General features: G+C 34.4%; 1 pseudogene; it reads right to left on the bottom strand.

Annotated features, from left to right (window-relative positions):
• Positions 1-11,580: 11,580 nt before the first annotated feature.
• Positions 11,581-12,048, bottom strand: LOC113773924 (annotated as a pseudogene).
• Positions 12,049-17,492: the final 5,444 nt, after the last annotated feature.

Genomic DNA, 17,492 nt, shown 5'->3' with positions numbered 1-17,492 from the left:
AACTTTCTAATAGGAGATTAGACACTATATGTAAAACCATTATAGCACTAGAATTTAGAATTTCTAATGGAAGATTAGACACTGCATCAAGAAAGAATTAATAATTATTTCTTTGGTCTAATCAACATTTGTGCACTGTTCGGATGATGCTTTCGACTAACAATTTATAAAACAATGAATAAGCTCTTCACTAATGTATTTGACAGATCTTCTATGTGGATCCAAATCTATAAACTACTAGAAAGCTTGTTGGTCTAAATCTTACTACATACTTTAAAAAAAAAATCCCTTCCATTTTTGTAGAACTTTAATTTCTTATTAAGCGTTAAATTATTTACTATGGTATTAGCTGGATTGCAACAACTGAAATGTTTTTGAATAACTAATAAGCTATGAAAATTCTATGTATGATGACATTAAAGAAAATAAAAAAGCTCACACCATCAAAGTCCATGTGTGGATTCCTCGTATAACTATGGTAGATTTTTAGATGCAACTCTTGTTTAAATGATTCTACCTACAACTAATCTTCTGTTCAATGGCATTAGTCGAAACATCACTTTTTTTACAACACATTATGATTAAAAAATTATTTAGTAAGATGTAATAATTAAATGATCACAAGATGCTCCTTTTTTTTATTCCCTTGTACATTTATTTATTTTTTTAAAAATTCACTTGATTGACATACGAAAACTAGATGATATACATTAGAAGGAAATAGAAAGGCTAAAGATGTTCGAACATCGTGGCAATTCCTATTACTAAGATTTTGCTATATTTCATACCTTCATTACGAGATATAAATTGTAATAGAAGTTAAAAAAATTCTTCCAAATCAAAAGCTTACATTACATCATTGGAAAATTAAAAAATTCCATAGGTTTGGCTAACCACAACTAAAAGTAACCTCATGAATCTTCTATTTCTCTTTTTGAAAACTACCATATTCTTAAGGGGGGAAAAAAGAAAAATTACTTTATTCCTCTTCATTTTTGCGTTACCCCAAATGATTCTTTTGCCTTTTTTTTTTGTTTTTTATTATGGAAATCTGACTAGCTTGGCTTAGAAGGAAATTTTCTTCACGAAAAGTTCAAGTCGATAGTAACTGCCAAACTTGTAGATTTGCTATTAGTAACACACAAACTATGGCGAAGAATGCAGGGTTTCAGAATCTTTAACGGCCAAATCCAATTTTTATTTGTTAATTGATCAAAAGAACATTTGAATAACTTTCGTCAACCTAATTTGGGTTTTGAGAAATGTTAACTACCCAATCCATTATTTTTATGTTCAACTGATAAAAAAAATGATTAATCTTTTACATGTTGACAGTGTATATGCCATCATCATTGAATGCATGATAATTTATTTAAATTTAAAATATATCATGTATCTAATCGTGATAGTATGTGTACTGTCGATGTATATAAGATTTATTCTAAAAAAACCAACAAAGAGTTGAATCACTTTTATGTGATGTACCAATACTCTAACAATGTTCCACCGCAAGTGAATGCTTAATTTCGTAAAGCAATAGTGAGTTTTGTTAAGTAAATGATCAACTTGGTTGGGATGAGGGTGGGGTTGGATTAGATAGAAAGATGGGAGAAATTATAAATAGGAGTTCTTGAGTTCAAGACCTCCCATTATTAAAAATAAAAAAGAGTATAAAGTAGTAAGATTAGGTTTATTGTAATAATATTTTATCGTAGTAAACTTTAGAGCTGTTAAACGAACCGAACTGTTCGGTAGCTCGGTTCGTTTCGACACGTTCGTGTTCGTGAAAGACTGGTTCAAAATCTTAAACGAACCGAATTCGAATGAATTTTTTTATTCGATTAATAATTGAGCGAACACGAGCATGTTCGCGAGTTTTAATGAACGTTCACGAACATGGGTATCATTATCATTTGACAAATTTTAGGGTTAATTTTATGGCTAGACGTTTATATCTGGAGAGTTTTATTTGTTATTTTTAGGTTAATGTTAGTTATATAGTTAATGAATAATAGAATTTAGTCACTTAGTGCTTTAATTATTTTTTAGAATGATTAATGACTTGTATGGCATATTTAAGGTTTAAAATAATTTGGATTCAAGCATTTCGAACATGTTTGCGAACAGCTCGTTTATGTTAAACGAGTCAAACACGAACTCTAACTCGAACATGAACTTTGCTTAATGAATCGAACATGAATACAGGTTTGGGGTTCGAAAATTAACGAATGAATACGAACATTGTTCGAATCGCTTAACAAACAGAGCTCAAATATGAGATACTCGGTTCGATTTGGTTTGTTTACAGCTCTAGTAAACTTCATGTCATTATAACTAAAGTTATTACTTTTTTCTCTTTATTCTTTTTCCTCCAATTTTGTATGTATTTATTTATTTAACTAAAGTCATTACTTACTTAAAAGACTTGCCATTCAACCATGAGAAATCGCCAAAGTACTTTCTTTCTCTTCTACTCCTGCTTAAGCAATGCATGAATATCATGGCAATTAAGTAAAATTATGCTTATAATCTAGAGCTTTGCATGCCCGTACAAATATATCTTTACAGATCAACTGAGAAAGAGATTGGGAAATATAAACACATACCTCTTTTAGTTTGCTTGATTGAAAAACCAGAGCGATAATCACACAGAGAATTGTTGAGAGATAGAACAAGAAATGTACTAATGAGGTCTTGGTATAGTTATAGATAGAGTGATGGACAACAAATTGTTGCTGAGAATTTTGAGAAACTACAATGAAAACTAAGGCAAATATAGGGTAGAGAAGATATATACTTTTCTTATGTAGCTGCAAATGGGAATCCCATTTTGGTTAGTAGTTATCACACTTTATTCTTTGCTCCTTGGATTGGTAACCATTAGTTTTACCCTTTTCCCAATCAGTGTTCTAGAGGAAATGAAGTTACACAGCTTATATTATAGAGACAAGTCAAGAATCAAAAACCTCAAAAAGAAAATCCTCAAAACAATCAAGAGAAGCAAAGTATGCTTTAGGCAAATGTGTTAGATCTCATCCAAGAAAGGAATATAGAAGTTCCAAATGGCAAAAACCAGGAATATATTACTTTACATCGAAATTGTGCTAATTTACACAACTGGATAGAACTGGATAGAACCTCACCTCAAATAAAAAGACCCGGGATCAACAAAATAGCACTACCAACCACATCCCACCATATGAAATGAATCCTCCGTTCAACCGATAAAAGAGCTTACCTTACTTATTCGGTAAAATGTAATCGATATTATTACATCACATAATAATCTTATTTTGGCAACAACAGCCTGACCTTCTCTTTACCTTACTTATTCGAGAAAATGTAACTGATATTATTACGTCAGATGATAATGTTATTTTGGCCACAACAGCCTGACGCCATGGCCGGTCCCCCTGTAGGCAAGGTTTGCCAATTAGAACATCACGACCGACAAAAATACCAACCTAATACGAGTTCTATTATTGGAGAATTCATTTTTAGAGTAGCCATTTTTTATTGTTTTTCTAAATAACATAGGATAAACACACAAAAATAAGAAGATAGAATACACCTTACGATTAAAACTTTGATCTTGCTCATGCTCGCTCTCGCATTGTGAATTTAAATTTTTTAGACAAGAATACACACGCTTCACATTTTTCCATATATTCTTAAAGAATGGAAAACTGATAGGGTGTATTTTGTAGTACATATGCATGCATAAGTCACTAGTTAACCATGTTATTTGAGCTTTATTTTGAATAGAAACTACTTAATTTTGTTATTATATTACTCTAATAGATGAAAGGTTCAATTGAAGAGAAAACGGACCAACAATGTGGCGCAAAAAACCAATGAAAGAGAAAAAAGTCAAGAGAAAGTGGTTTGACGGGGTTGATGTGTTTCAATATTTTGGCAATAACTTGAACTACTAAAATTAGGTTGAGATAATTCTTGATTCATCTTGAAGCTAAGAGAATGCTCTACAAATCTTACGAGACATCCAAGTCTAGTTCTCACGTTTTTATAGCTAAAAGTCCAAATTACTGAAATACAATTGCACTACAATATTCTTCTGACCAGTTCTTAGTATTTTGAGCATATCTTAGAATTCAGATCTCCAAATGATATGATTCTTATGGCATTGGAAAATTTATTCAAAGAACTACAATTTTCATTTTTGAGCAAGAGCAGATTGGCCTCGATGATGGAGATTTTTGGCCTCGAAGTGGATCCGCAAGCAGATCTAAGGCCATTTGCTCGCAGCCTCAGATCTTCAATTACCTGCACCTATGTTCACGTCGAAGTTCTTCTGGTCAAGTCATCCAAAGAAACTCTGATGCCGGAGTTTAGGCTAGTGTTTGCACCGGTGTTTATCAGGAAAATGCGTGAAATTGTAATTTTTTAGTTCCAATAAACCCAATCCTACTCTGTTTCAGATACTATATAAAGAAACTATAAATAAGGCCTATCTAGGACGTTTTAAAGGGTAGAAAAACATTAGTCTATGTTAGTTTTAACATCTTTTTATAATTTTTTCTTGAGAAATCAAGATAAGAAAAAAAGGCGAATTAGGAGCACGCAAGGAGAAGATTGGAGCAAGCATTTGAGAAGTTTTCTTACTCTTTTTCTTATCCTTGTAACAATTCTTTGAATTCGTGGTTTTAGTTTTCACAATCATGTTGAACTAAATTGTTTCTAGGGTAAGGATTTTTATGAAGGAAATTGATTAATTTTTCTAGTTTAATTTCTTGCCTTTTGCTATGAATTATCTATCTTGAATTTAATTACATGTTTATGCTTAGCCACCCTGACATGCTCTTAGGGTTTGTATTGAACTGAGAAGGAATATACAACTATGCACTAGATAGATAAGCATACTTAGCCTAATCACGAGAGTATGTTAGGATTTGTATGACACAATTATATCACCAAAGTTCTTAAAGGGTTGAATGGGTTGAATTGAATACTTACAATTTCGAGAGAGACGTAGGATTTAATTAGGCACACTTTAAATGTATCGAAAAATAATCTAAAGTATAATTGTGTGATACATTCATAGTTTGTTAAGAAATTAACTAGATAATTGATTCAAATTTTAGATTAAAACCTGAAACCCTAGACTCGCGTCTATTGTTTTCTCACCATTAGTCTATTTGAATTGATTATTATGTTATTGTTTAATTAGAAAATACAACTCCTAAAATTTGAGATTTGTTATTTTGTTAGATAATTAAGGTTAAAAATTAAATCATCCCCATGGATTCGACCCTGAAATATTCTAACTAAATTATTATTACAATTGACCTTATGCGCTTGCAGGAATTTGTCGATCAAAAACCTTCATAAAATATATGTTGTTGTATCTTATCTTTTTTTTCTTTTATGGTTACTGTGTCTTATCAGTCTCTACATTTGACATCAAAATTTGTTCTATATCTGATATACTAGCACATAAATGATTCTTGTAAAGGCCCTTGATGCAAGCCCACTTAACATTTGCCAATTAGACACGTGGAATTATTCTTAACTATACAGTGATGGTAGCATATTCGATACATATGCAATGCTTTAAAGATCATAATTAGCATCTTTAGCACTTTACTTGATAAGAAAATGACAAAATTTTGATGTGTGAAAAGAAAAATGAAAAGGTTGAGAACTTAGGCATAGAACACACTTCCATAAATTCAAGAGCTTTTGTGGTTAGGGCAGAAATATTGAACTTAATCACTTCACAAGAAAATGACAAAATTTCAGTCCGCAAAAAGAAAAGAAAAGTTGCGAACTTAAGAATGTAGATTCACTTGCATAATTGTAATAGATTTGAGTTTGGGTATAGGCTATTTCCTTGGCCCTTTTTTCGCCAATAGTGCATGCTGTGAAATTTTTGTGTTGAGAAGAATAAAGAGTAATATAGGGCTTGTTCTTGATTGATTATTTTAATTGACTATAAATTTTGATTTTAGATAATCAGTTTCTGTGATGTTTTCAGTTGTTTTTGCATTCTAATTATATATTTTTTTAATAATAAAAAATTAAAATTTATAATCACCCAAAGAGTAACTTTTGCTGATTCTAATTATTCTCCATAATTAGTTTCTACAATCAAATTTTGTAAAATCAAAAGCAACCGAGAATAAGGCCGTGTTAGAGAAAGAAATGGTTGTGATATGTGCAAGGTTGCCGAATTATTGTGTTAATATTTTGCGGGCTTACTCCTTGAAAGTCAATAACAATGACTCTTTCTTTAATATCTTGTGAGCTTACTCGTCCAAAGTCTTAACATATCCACACCCTCAAAAATAGTATCTAACTCTTTCTTGAGATCATCAACCTGCTTTAGCCAATAAGTAACAACTGGTTTAATTTCTTCTGCATTGTTTCTTGCTGCATCTACCGATCAGTAACATATTGTTTCTTGCTTTAATCTTATACATTTTCTGCAAAAATCTGATAATGACGACAAAATTTTGAGAAAGATCGAGAAAGATAGAGACTTGGAGAAGGGGTGACCACGAATTGGATTTGAATTAAAATCAAACTAACAGTTTGTTGAACGGGAATCAAAATCGAATTTTAGAAATCAGAATCAAAATCATAACCTTGACTAAAGGTTTAGGTTTATGTTCACCAAAAATTTGAATTGAAACCGAAAGCGGTGGTTTAGTACAATTCTAACCATTTAAAAAAATAATTTGTGAGGACTCGAAAATTTTTATTATTTTAAAATCCCTAATTTTGGCTCAATTAATTATTTATTTGGATTTTTGCCACGAATAATATTTTCTAGCCTTTTCAGACCTAAGTACATGGTTTTATAGTTTCGTTATATTTCTAAAGTGTCTCATTTTAAAAATAAATAAAATAAAAATATAGATAAATAAACAAATATTTTCTTATAAGTTTGTTTAGCGAAAAAGTGAAAACGTGTCTAAACACTTTAGCCAATTGGGAGTACAATAGGCTCAAAAATTTGAGACCTATACAATGGTCCTAAAATAGACAATTTTAGGTTTAAACACACAAGTAATAGCTAGTGGTACGATCGTTATAAGAATTTCTCAAAGGTTTCAATTTTATTGCGCCTAAATTAGAAATACGTGTTTTCACGTGCGCGCTTAATTGAGGGACTTTGGACCATTATTTTGGGACAATTAAGAATGAATAATATTTATATGAATGTAAGTGCCCTAGAGGTTTAGTGCACTAGTGCAACAAACGTAAGAGAAATCGAACACAAAACGCGCGCGTAGGGCACTAGTTGTAATTGATTTGACGTATTTAAAATATTAGACGTCAAGCGTCTTTTGTACGCAAAGGAAACCAGAACCGCATCTCATTTCTTCTAGCTGCAATGGACGGATAGCTTCAGCCGTAACAGCTTCACCATTCCTTCTACAAATTCACCAAATCACTACCAAAACCTCCATAGATTCAACCAAAACTTCACATATACTTAACTCTACACTTGGACAACACTTTAAGCTGAAAAAGGGAGGAGCTTCACGGTTTTCTTCAGGCTTCAAAGGGACCGAAATTTTCTGATTTGAACAACCATCAAAGTAGGTAATGATCAACTACCTTAAACTTGTCTTATGGAGGTTGATTTATGCATTTGAGCTGAAATCTTCACTTTAGTAGCTTGTATTGTTGGAAAAAAAGTGGCTCTATGAATTCCCACTCTTGGGTTGTTGCTGATTTTGTGCTTGATGAAGTTTATGATATCGGATCAGTGTTTAAGTTAGTGATTTGTTGAAGGAAAACTGCTGGAAACTCACGTTGAGTGCAATGGCCAAGTTTGACCATTTTGCCCCTGTTTGTTCGGCCACTTTACTGCAGATATTTGAGGATTTAATGGCTTGATTGTGTTGTTTACATGTTGTAGAAGTTGTGTACAAAATTTCGTTGAAAAATATTGAGTTTTGGTTGATCAAAAGAATTTATTTTCCAAAGCTAGTAATCTGGAAACGGTTGCCGTCCTAACCAGACCAGTGTTCGTGTTTCGTCCATAACTCCGTACTCCGACGTCGAAATCGAGTGCCATTAGCGGAATTTGAAACTAGACGTTCCCATGTTTCCAACGGTGTATAATGCACATTCTGGTTCCATGTGTGTGAACCGCACCATTCATCTGAATTCAGCTGTCCTGTTTCTCCGTTTTGCCGAAATGATTTGATGATGCTGCAACTTTAGGCTTAATTTCGAACCAGTTACATGCTGAAACTTGGAACGATTTCTTCTGTGAAATTTTAGCCCTGTGAATGTATTTTCTAACACTATCAACCATTCCCAATTCCGAGTTAAATTGAGAGAGTTATGATCAAAATACGGCGACTGCCTCGTTTTTGAAAATCTTAGATTTGGACAGATTGCCTTAAGGATTTTTCCAAACTTTGGTTGATTGATTAACCACCTTTCCGAGGGTATTTTTCCATGAAATTTGATAGAGAGATACCCTTCATATGGGAGTATTATACTGCAAAATTTGGTGTCAACCCAAGTCCGTTTCGACACTTAATAAAAGGTCCAAAGTCGGAACCAAATCTGGAAATTTTGTAACAGTCTTGAATTTTTCCCAACTTTGAGCTACCATATCTTGGTGCTCGAAACTCCGATTCTTGAGCCGCTTGTTCTGTCCAAAACTTTACTTGCACTTCTAATTGAGTTATAAGTTTCAAGGGCCGGTTTGCAACGAGTGATTTTTGCCGAATTTCCAAAGTTAGCGAAAAACCAACCCCGGCTCAATCCTGGTAATCTAGAACAGCAACTTTAGACTCATTTTTGAATACCTTCCACTTAGATTCATGAAACAGTGTCTTCTAAGGACTTTTAGTACTTGGAAAGACGATTCCAACGGTACCAAATTTATCAAGTTTTGACTAGTAGAAAAGAAGTTATGATTTTTCAAATATTTGACCAAAAATCGAAAATTCTGAAATTTCAAAGGAAATCCGCGCGGGAACTATTCTACCAGAATCCGGCCTTGAATCCGGCCAGTTTCTGGCCGGATTATCGGCCGGATTGGTGGTGAAATTTGAAAAAAAAAGGGAGGTTAGCCACTACCTCCAATCCGGCCAGAAATCCGGCCGGATATTCGGCCAGGTTCCGGCCGGATTGTGACGTGGCCAACCCTCTTTCGATTTTGATCGTTCGTTTTGCAATCATTTCGCTCGTACTCGTTTCCAACCAATGATTTTAAGGATAATAATCCGATTTTCTTTTACTTGAGTCCTACACCTTTTGAGAATCCAACTTCAAAGGCAAGTCAAACGAAGTTTCAAATATTTTCGAACCTTACTCGTGTTCAATCTTTCTCACCACTTGGGGACCTATAGTAATTATCTAATATTCGATGTTCAGGCACGCACGAGGACCTCCAAGAGGACCCTACCGTGGAAGTTTGAACTCTCCCTCCAACCTACTTGCTTGCATAACTTGGTGAGTGTCAAGTGTATGCCTACTTGAACTCTAAAGTCTTGATTCATGCTTGACTTACCTGATTACATGCTTAGTCTATTTGATTTTGAAAAATGGAGTCGAGTGTGTACTTAATCGCACTCGTTCTCATTTGGCACAAATGACTCATGTCTAACATGCTCTGCCTGGTTTACATGACCTACAATACATGCTTAAACCTGTTGAATGCTTGAATATATGCCATGGTATGCTATGATTGCATACGTCGATGGAGTGAATCTCCTCGACATTTACATGATACATGGGGGACGCCCAAACTCATAGGCCGACCTTGGAACTCGAGCCGGCATGGGCTTGGTCGGGAACCTCGGTGAACCATGAGATTCACATGATAAGTTTGATCTATTGAGAGATCTCGCTTGGCATACTCGTAAAGTATCGCCTTATAAATGTCGTGCGGGCCCGAAGTGGTGTATGGTGGACGGATGAGAAGTAAGTGGTGAACTACGGATATGAAAATATCAACCCGGTTGACGGAGAGTCATCACGGGGAGATATACAAATGACATCGGCAAATGTGGAACTTAGCTCCTGAGAGTTTCCATATCCTTGAATTGTTTCTGGTTACATTTTGTCGGCGTTATTAATTACTTGCAAGCTATTACCTGAATTGTATTTGGGCTTGTTATCTGAACTATGTGTCTGCATGTGTGTTCTTGGCCTCACGAGCGTTTTGCTCACCCTGTAGATTTGTTTTCCTTAACAGGTGTGAACTCGGAGGTAAAATGGAGAAGCCCTCCTGATGTACTTTTGTTTTAGGGTTTGCTATTACTTTTGGTTATGCCTTTGATTTTGGGATTGTACTTTTGGTATGGAAATGTAACCTTTGGACGAAATGTATTTTGTATACTAACGTGTGGTTTGGAGAATGGATGACTACTATTAAGTTTGAACGCTTACGCATTTATTGTATCTAAGTTATCGGTTTGTATTGTGTGGTCCGGCTATAAGTTGAATGGAATTGCTTGAGTCCTGGCGAGAGCTAGGCAGGCGTCCCGCGGATACCCTTTGGTTCGCCTTAGGGAGAAGTGGGGGCGTCACATAATTGCTATCTAAATCTATTTGACCAATTTAGAGTCCAACATCAATAGTAAACACCCAATACCCACTGCCCCAATTCTAATCCAGCAATCCATTGTCCCGTCCCATTAATAAATCTAAACCTCATAACTAATTTAGATCCAAGACCAATCTGATCTAATCAACAATGAGATATTTTTTTCATAAAATTTGCATCATTTTTCTTTTTCTATGCACATGATAGTATAATAAATTTCTTACTTTTTCTATATTCATTGTCATATTTTTATATAGTCAATTTTATAAGAACGAGGGTTTAAGCGTAACTAAAAGAAACGAAACCGTAATAGAAACTAAAACCGTAATCAAAATAAAATGGAACTGAAAGCAAATCAGAATTGGAGTTCAAGAACTATAATTGTAACTATCTGTATAAGGGCCAATTCAAATTCTACTTTTTAGAAGAATCGAAATCTACAATTCTGAAACTATGGCCATGTCTAACTTGAGGCTATGGCTAAGTTCAGTTGCAGAAAAACAGAAAATAGGAAGAGAGAAAAAAGAGAACAACTTCAAGGAAACTAGAGAGCTCTATTTTTTATTTTTCCCCTCGTATATTTCACATTTTGCAACGGAAACTACTTTTTATGAAAAAGAGAGTGACAAGAAGTTAGTTGTCACAGCCAAAAGTTTATGTTGTGAAAACATATTAGTAATTTTACTTGTCACCTACATAATTATTGACAAAAAACTTGTTTCATTAATGACAGTAATAAAGTTGTCACAAAAAATTAATTGTTTGGGAACAATATGGATTATTGTCATTAAATGAACTTGTTTACAACAATTTTAGGTGCTGTCGTTAGATTCTGTCACTAATATTCATACTTCTAAAAGGGTGTGCATGAAATCGGTAAATCGGAAACTTGAAATCAGAATTTTTCAAAATTTTGGCATGCAATTTTTCTAAATGATCAATTCTGATTTCAAATTCGATTCCAAATGGAATTTGGAATTTGGTGAATTCCGAAATTCACTGAATTCAAAAACCTGTTTTCCCAAGTTATATTGGGAACCAGCTCAGAAAACCTTAACCATCAAAACCCCGCAGTATATACCCAGCCATTTTGTCATCCCGGCTACAACCACTGTGAACGGCGTATTCAAAGTTCCAGTGGAAGCCTCCCAAATTGCGGCGAAAAAAGCTAGGCCGGCGGAGTGGACTAAAGGCTCCGGCAGGCCATGAAAGCCCTTCAATTGCAAACCCAAATTGAGAACCTTGGAGGCTATTAGAGCGATAGCCAACAGCGTAGTCACCATTCGAGTTGAACTGGTGAACAAAGATAGAGCGGGATTCTGGTAACCAGAGGTTTTGGGGGATGAGTTATTGAGGAGGGTCGACGAGGAAGCGGTAATTATTGCTGGCCTTTTAGGGTTTGCCAGGGACAAGGAAAACCGCAGAGGATAGGCAGCGGTGAGGTTGTTTGGAGAAATAACAGTAAGTTTTCAAAGGATTAAGGTCTGAGAGGCTATCAAGGAAGAAGCCATCTGGTTTTGGCTAGAACGAAATCTCCGGATTCTAAGGACTGCGAAGTTGATTCTAGATTTGCGCAATCTTCCTTCAATTGGGCTTTAACTTTTGCAGCCTTATCTATTCTTTTTTGTATTCGGATTAGTAGTACTTTATTGTTAAAAAATATTATATTAGATATATAAATATTATAAAATGAAATCGAAATTATATTTCCGATTTTGATTTCCTATTTCAAATTCCAATTCGAAATCAGTAATTTCGATTTCAAAAATTATATTTTCGAATTCGACCCGATTTCAACCAATTCAAAATCGGAATTATCAAATTCCATTCCAAATTACTGAATTTAAAATTTTGAATTCAATTCGAAATCGGTCGGTAAATCGAAATTTTTTGACTTTGCACACCCCTACTTCTAGTAGTAGCCTTAACGAAATGTAAAGTAAGACATAGGAAGCAGTACTAGACAATAAGGAAATGCAGCTTTTAATTTTAGATGCCTCTCTCTTGTTAATTTTCACCTTTACATGCTTATAAACTTAGCAACTGAATAACCACCATATGATAAAGAAATGCACTTTGAAATAATAAGACCTAATTCTTTTACCCCATTCATCATATTATGTATTTTATCAGTTTATTATTTTTCCAACTAATCATAATTGGTAATTGAAATATTAATGATGAGTCAATTGTGAAATAAAGGAAGAATAGATATGGTAAAATTTTTGAGAATTAATAGAGCTTAATTTTTGTTTTGAATAACAAAATAGCTATTCATGATGAGTCAATTGATTGTTTTTGGAACATTGTTAGTGCTATTAATAAACTATGATTGTAGCTTTTTAGACGTTGCTCAAAAAAAAAAATAAAAAGAAAAAAAGCCCTTTTAGCTGCAATTAAGGTTATGACTAACTTTTTGTAAAATGGCATTTAGATGGTGGTGCATCATTTTTTTTTACAACATTATTATTAAAGTAAGAAATTTAGTAAGATGAAATAATTTTATGAGTAATATTCATTCTTTTTCTATCATTTGCTTTTGCATTTAAATCTTTTTTTTAACAGTTTCACCATTTTGACATTGACATATATAACCAGATTAATCAATTATAAAGAGCTCCAAGATGACATATGATAGTAATTAAGAAACAAAAGAGAAAAAAAAAAGATGTTAAGATATGGTATGAATACCTTATTAAACGATTTTACTATCTAGCATATATTTGCGTTCAATAAAAAACCTTATAGCTACGTGGTTAACAGAAATCAAGTCAATTCTCCCAATTTTTCTAGATTGAAAGCTTACATTAAAACTACCTCATTTCTCTCTCTCTTCTGTGAGTAACTAACTTCGACATAGGAGGCATCCTTATACTATATAAGAACGAGTTTAGCACAAAGATAGCTTTTGGATTTCAACCACAAGGGTGGGGCTATTTTGGAAATGTGAGAGTGTTCGAAGTATAATTGGAGCATTAAGTACAAGTTATTCCAGCTTTAATTTTGCTATAATTACTTATATAACCTTTCAGACATTTAAGGTTAGGGGCAGGTTTGGTAAGTGACAATGTTTGGTGCCAAGTTGAGCATCAGGTACAACTGAATTACACTTGTATTTTGATAGAATTACATAAAAGGTCTTCTAATCATTTATTATACTAACATCCAAACCTTCTAATTTCCTTAAGTCTTTCTCATCCATTAAAGAATTAATTGGATGTTTACATAATTGGATTTTAATTACAATTAATTGACCTAATTATTACCTGAGCAACCATTATCATATTTATGCCCCATGTTCAGCCGATTGCCCTAAACAACCATCACCATAGTTATGCCTCCATGTTCAGCCGATAGCCTTTGTTCTTTTTCCGTTTCACCTCTTTGGTTTTATTATGGCTATTAAATATTTGGTGGAAGGCGTAGCTTTTTCTTTAAATTGAGGTGATCTTTTTGGGTTTGTATGAGAACCTGTGATTTTCTTATTTTCTAGGTTTTATTTTATTTAATTGCACACTAATTCTATATTTTCTTTGTTAGGAAAATTTTCTGGATAATTTTTATGAGTAAATATAGTTTTAAATCATTTTTCTAGTATCAGTTAGTTCATGAGATTTTAGGAGTGTATATTGGACGTGGGACCCGCTAGTGCGGAAAGTTCGCTAAAATTCTACCAATTAGGTTAAGTTTTGTATACAAGGATTAATTTACTAGGTGTTAGGTGATAATTAGAGGTTACCTAGATAGATTAACCTGGGAGAGACAAGAGGATAACTTTAAGTCTAAAAGGTGACAAGTGTCACTTTGTGAGTAAAGGGTGGACTTTGACCATCATATTTATTTTTACCAAATAATCACAAATTAGACCCAAAATCATCTTCACTTTTCCTCATCTTGGCCGAGCTTCACTTGGAGAAAAGAAAAGAAAACTTTCAATTTTCAACATCACAATCTTGCTCAATCTTCCAATTCAACCGATTAAACTTTCATTTCTCTATAAAAACCCTTAGCTAAGTGGTATTGAAGTAGTTGGCGGAGTGGGTTGGAAGGGAGAGGTGCTAAGTTGTCTCTTTTCTTGAGTTGGTAAGGTGAGTAGCTAAGGAATGCTTTCTTTGGTCTTGTTTATGTTAAATTAGTGATTTGTGTTAGTTAAAGAGGTGATTTTGTGGGATATTTCATGACTTTTGGTAGAGATTGTGAAATTTTTATTTTTATTCATAATTTTTCTGTTTTTATATGTTTAATGTTGGTTGGCCATGGATGATGGCTTGATATGGTTTAGAATGAAGCTTTGGTATGTTAATTGTAGCTATTTACGGAAAATTTCCACTTTGTACGGAAAATTTCAGATTTAGGGTTTTGAATTGGGGCTTTTCTAGGGTTGCTATAGAACTCTTGAATTGGCTTTGTTTAAAGGGTATGGTGACTCTAATAAGTTGTCTTGAGTAGCCTATGACTTACAATGGTAATTGTGGTTGTGTTTGAGAAATATAAGTGATTGATGGTAGGATGGAAATATGAAATTTTAAGGGAAAAATGTTGTCCAAATTGTGGGTTCTTATGGTTTATTGGATTTGGGCTGTTTTAGGGGTAATTAGAGACCTTAGGGTGGTCTAAACCCTTAGCACCGAGTGTTCCTTATTTTGTTTTCAAGTTCTTTTGGTTTTACATTAGTGACTTGTGGCTTGGATTTACGACTCGTAATCGAGTCTCATTGCGTTTTATTGAATGTTTTAGGGCATGCCGGTGACACTAGGCGCTCGTTGGACCGAAATCTGTGAAATCTTCCTTTGTTTGATTGGTGAGTGTACTACTCACATTATTGTTACTTCATGGCTTGGTTATACTTGAAATCTATGACTTGAATGCTTATATATACTGTTGAGATTGATTGAGACGAGAATGTACTTTATCACTCTCGCGCTTCTTGGCTTATGTGACTGTTACTGTATCACTTGAATTTCACTTGAACATACTTGAACTGGTGTCGTTTGGATGAGTACCCAACGACTGTTACTGTGAACACTGAGCTCAACCCTATTAGTGGTCGATTGAATCGAGCCGGCAAGGGCTTGGTCAAGGAAATTGCCAAGCCATGGGGACTGTTTATATGGAATCATTGAGTATGAGACTCTTGATTCCGGTATACTCGAATATTACCATTTCTAAACTGATTGGAGTTAGGGCCCGGTAGGGGTATGTAAGGTGGAAGGAATTGGAGAAAATGGGGTCTATGGTATTGGTTACTCCTTAAGTGTTGATGGAGGGTCAATAGAGTGAGATCAAATATGGAAAGCAAGGAAAAGGGCTCTTGAGAGCCGTCCATATCCTTTTAACACTTTCTAGTGATACGTGATATTAAATGGCTCTTTTATTGAATGAATTCGGAATGAGTGTCTTGGTGCTTATTTGAATTTCGTTGTTTGGGTAATAGTACCTCACTGAGCGAAAGCTCATTCTATTACCTTTGTTTTCCTTACAGGTAAATGACTAATTTTTGGGAGGCCATGGTGTTTTGTTGCTGAGTTGAGCTAGTTTTAACATTGTTTTTTATAGCTCCTCAATGGTTGGAAAACCCTAAGCGTTTTTAGATCCAACCACTCTTTTGAAGTGTAAATTTGAAACCATACTTGTATAATCATGTTTGGTAAATGTTTGTAGGTTATTTTGGCCTGTAAATGTCTATTATCAATGTGCATATGATTTGTTGGTGTTTCGTTGGTTTCGGACAGGTTCAGATTTCAAACGGCGAAAGAAAAAAAAAATTGGCGGGAAATGTCATAGGTGAATCCGGCCGAGAATCCGGCCAGAACCTGGCCGGATTGCCATGGACATTTTGGAAATCCAGCCAGTGCTCTCTGGCCACAATCTGGCCAAGAATCCGGCCGAAAATTCGGCCGGATTGTGACGTGGCTGGCACTGTTCATGTGCAGCTCCGATTTTCGTTTTTCCGTTTTGCGACTTTTGATTCGTTGAAGCGCACTTTATCTTCCGGAATGTTTTAGATTGTTTTATTTGCCTTATTAGTCATGGCGAGAGTTGGGCAGGTAGTCCGCTAACCCCTTTGGTACGCCTTAGGGGAAGGTAGGGCTGTCACAGTTTGAGGTGGTTTTTTTTTTTTATGATTGGTTTATTCAAGAACTTCATATAGTTTGCTTTTTGATACTTCTAATTCCAAAAACTAACTAATTCTACTATTTTCTGGCTCTTGTATTTGTGGAATAGGTTGAAGTTGGTATCAAAACTTGGCATTGTTGCATATATCTTGAATAAGGTTAGCAATTTTATCACCTTGCTTATAATTCATTGAATGAAGTTGTGTAGAACTAATTTTTAAAGTAGCGAAACTTATTTGTTCTTATAAATTTATTACTTATAAGTTATAGATGTTAAGTCAAAGTTTAATTAGAACAGGGCATAACATGAGGGCATTGCAAAAGCAAGTTGGAGGACGACCTTGAGGAAGTCCCTTCAGTCTTGAAGAAGATTGATTTGCCTTTTGGAAGCATTGAAGCTCGCGCCACACTAGATCCAACACATGCTTTGTTTCATATCCCATCTTCACCTCCTCGGCCAAGTGGCTAACATCAAATATTGCATTCATTAGACTTTCTGGTATGTCGTGATTTACCACCTATATGCGTCGTCACATATTATATATCACTCAAACTAAACCATGTAAAAGCATGATGTTTTTTGACAGTTCTAGAAAGAAGGGAGTCTGAATTTCTAGAATTCCCGGTGTCTTGTTGCTACTAAGTAGCTAGGAATCCAAATTCCCAAGCGAAAAAGAAAAAAGAAAAGAAAAGGGAATGATCCGATAGTTACCATGAAGAAGCCTCAGTCTTGACATCTTCTTTGAAAGTCTCAGATAGCTTGAAGATGCAAATCAGTATTGTTGAAAGTAAGGTATGAAAAAATAATGATAGGGATTGAAACTTGAGGCAACAGGCTT

The sequence above is a fragment of the Coffea eugenioides genome, chromosome 6 (genome assembly GCF_003713205.1).
Source record: "Coffea eugenioides isolate CCC68of chromosome 6, Ceug_1.0, whole genome shotgun sequence".
NCBI lineage: Eukaryota > Viridiplantae > Streptophyta > Magnoliopsida > Gentianales > Rubiaceae > Coffea > Coffea eugenioides.
Note: the sequence above shows the minus strand (reverse complement) of the source record. Positions and strands in the feature narration are given on the sequence as shown.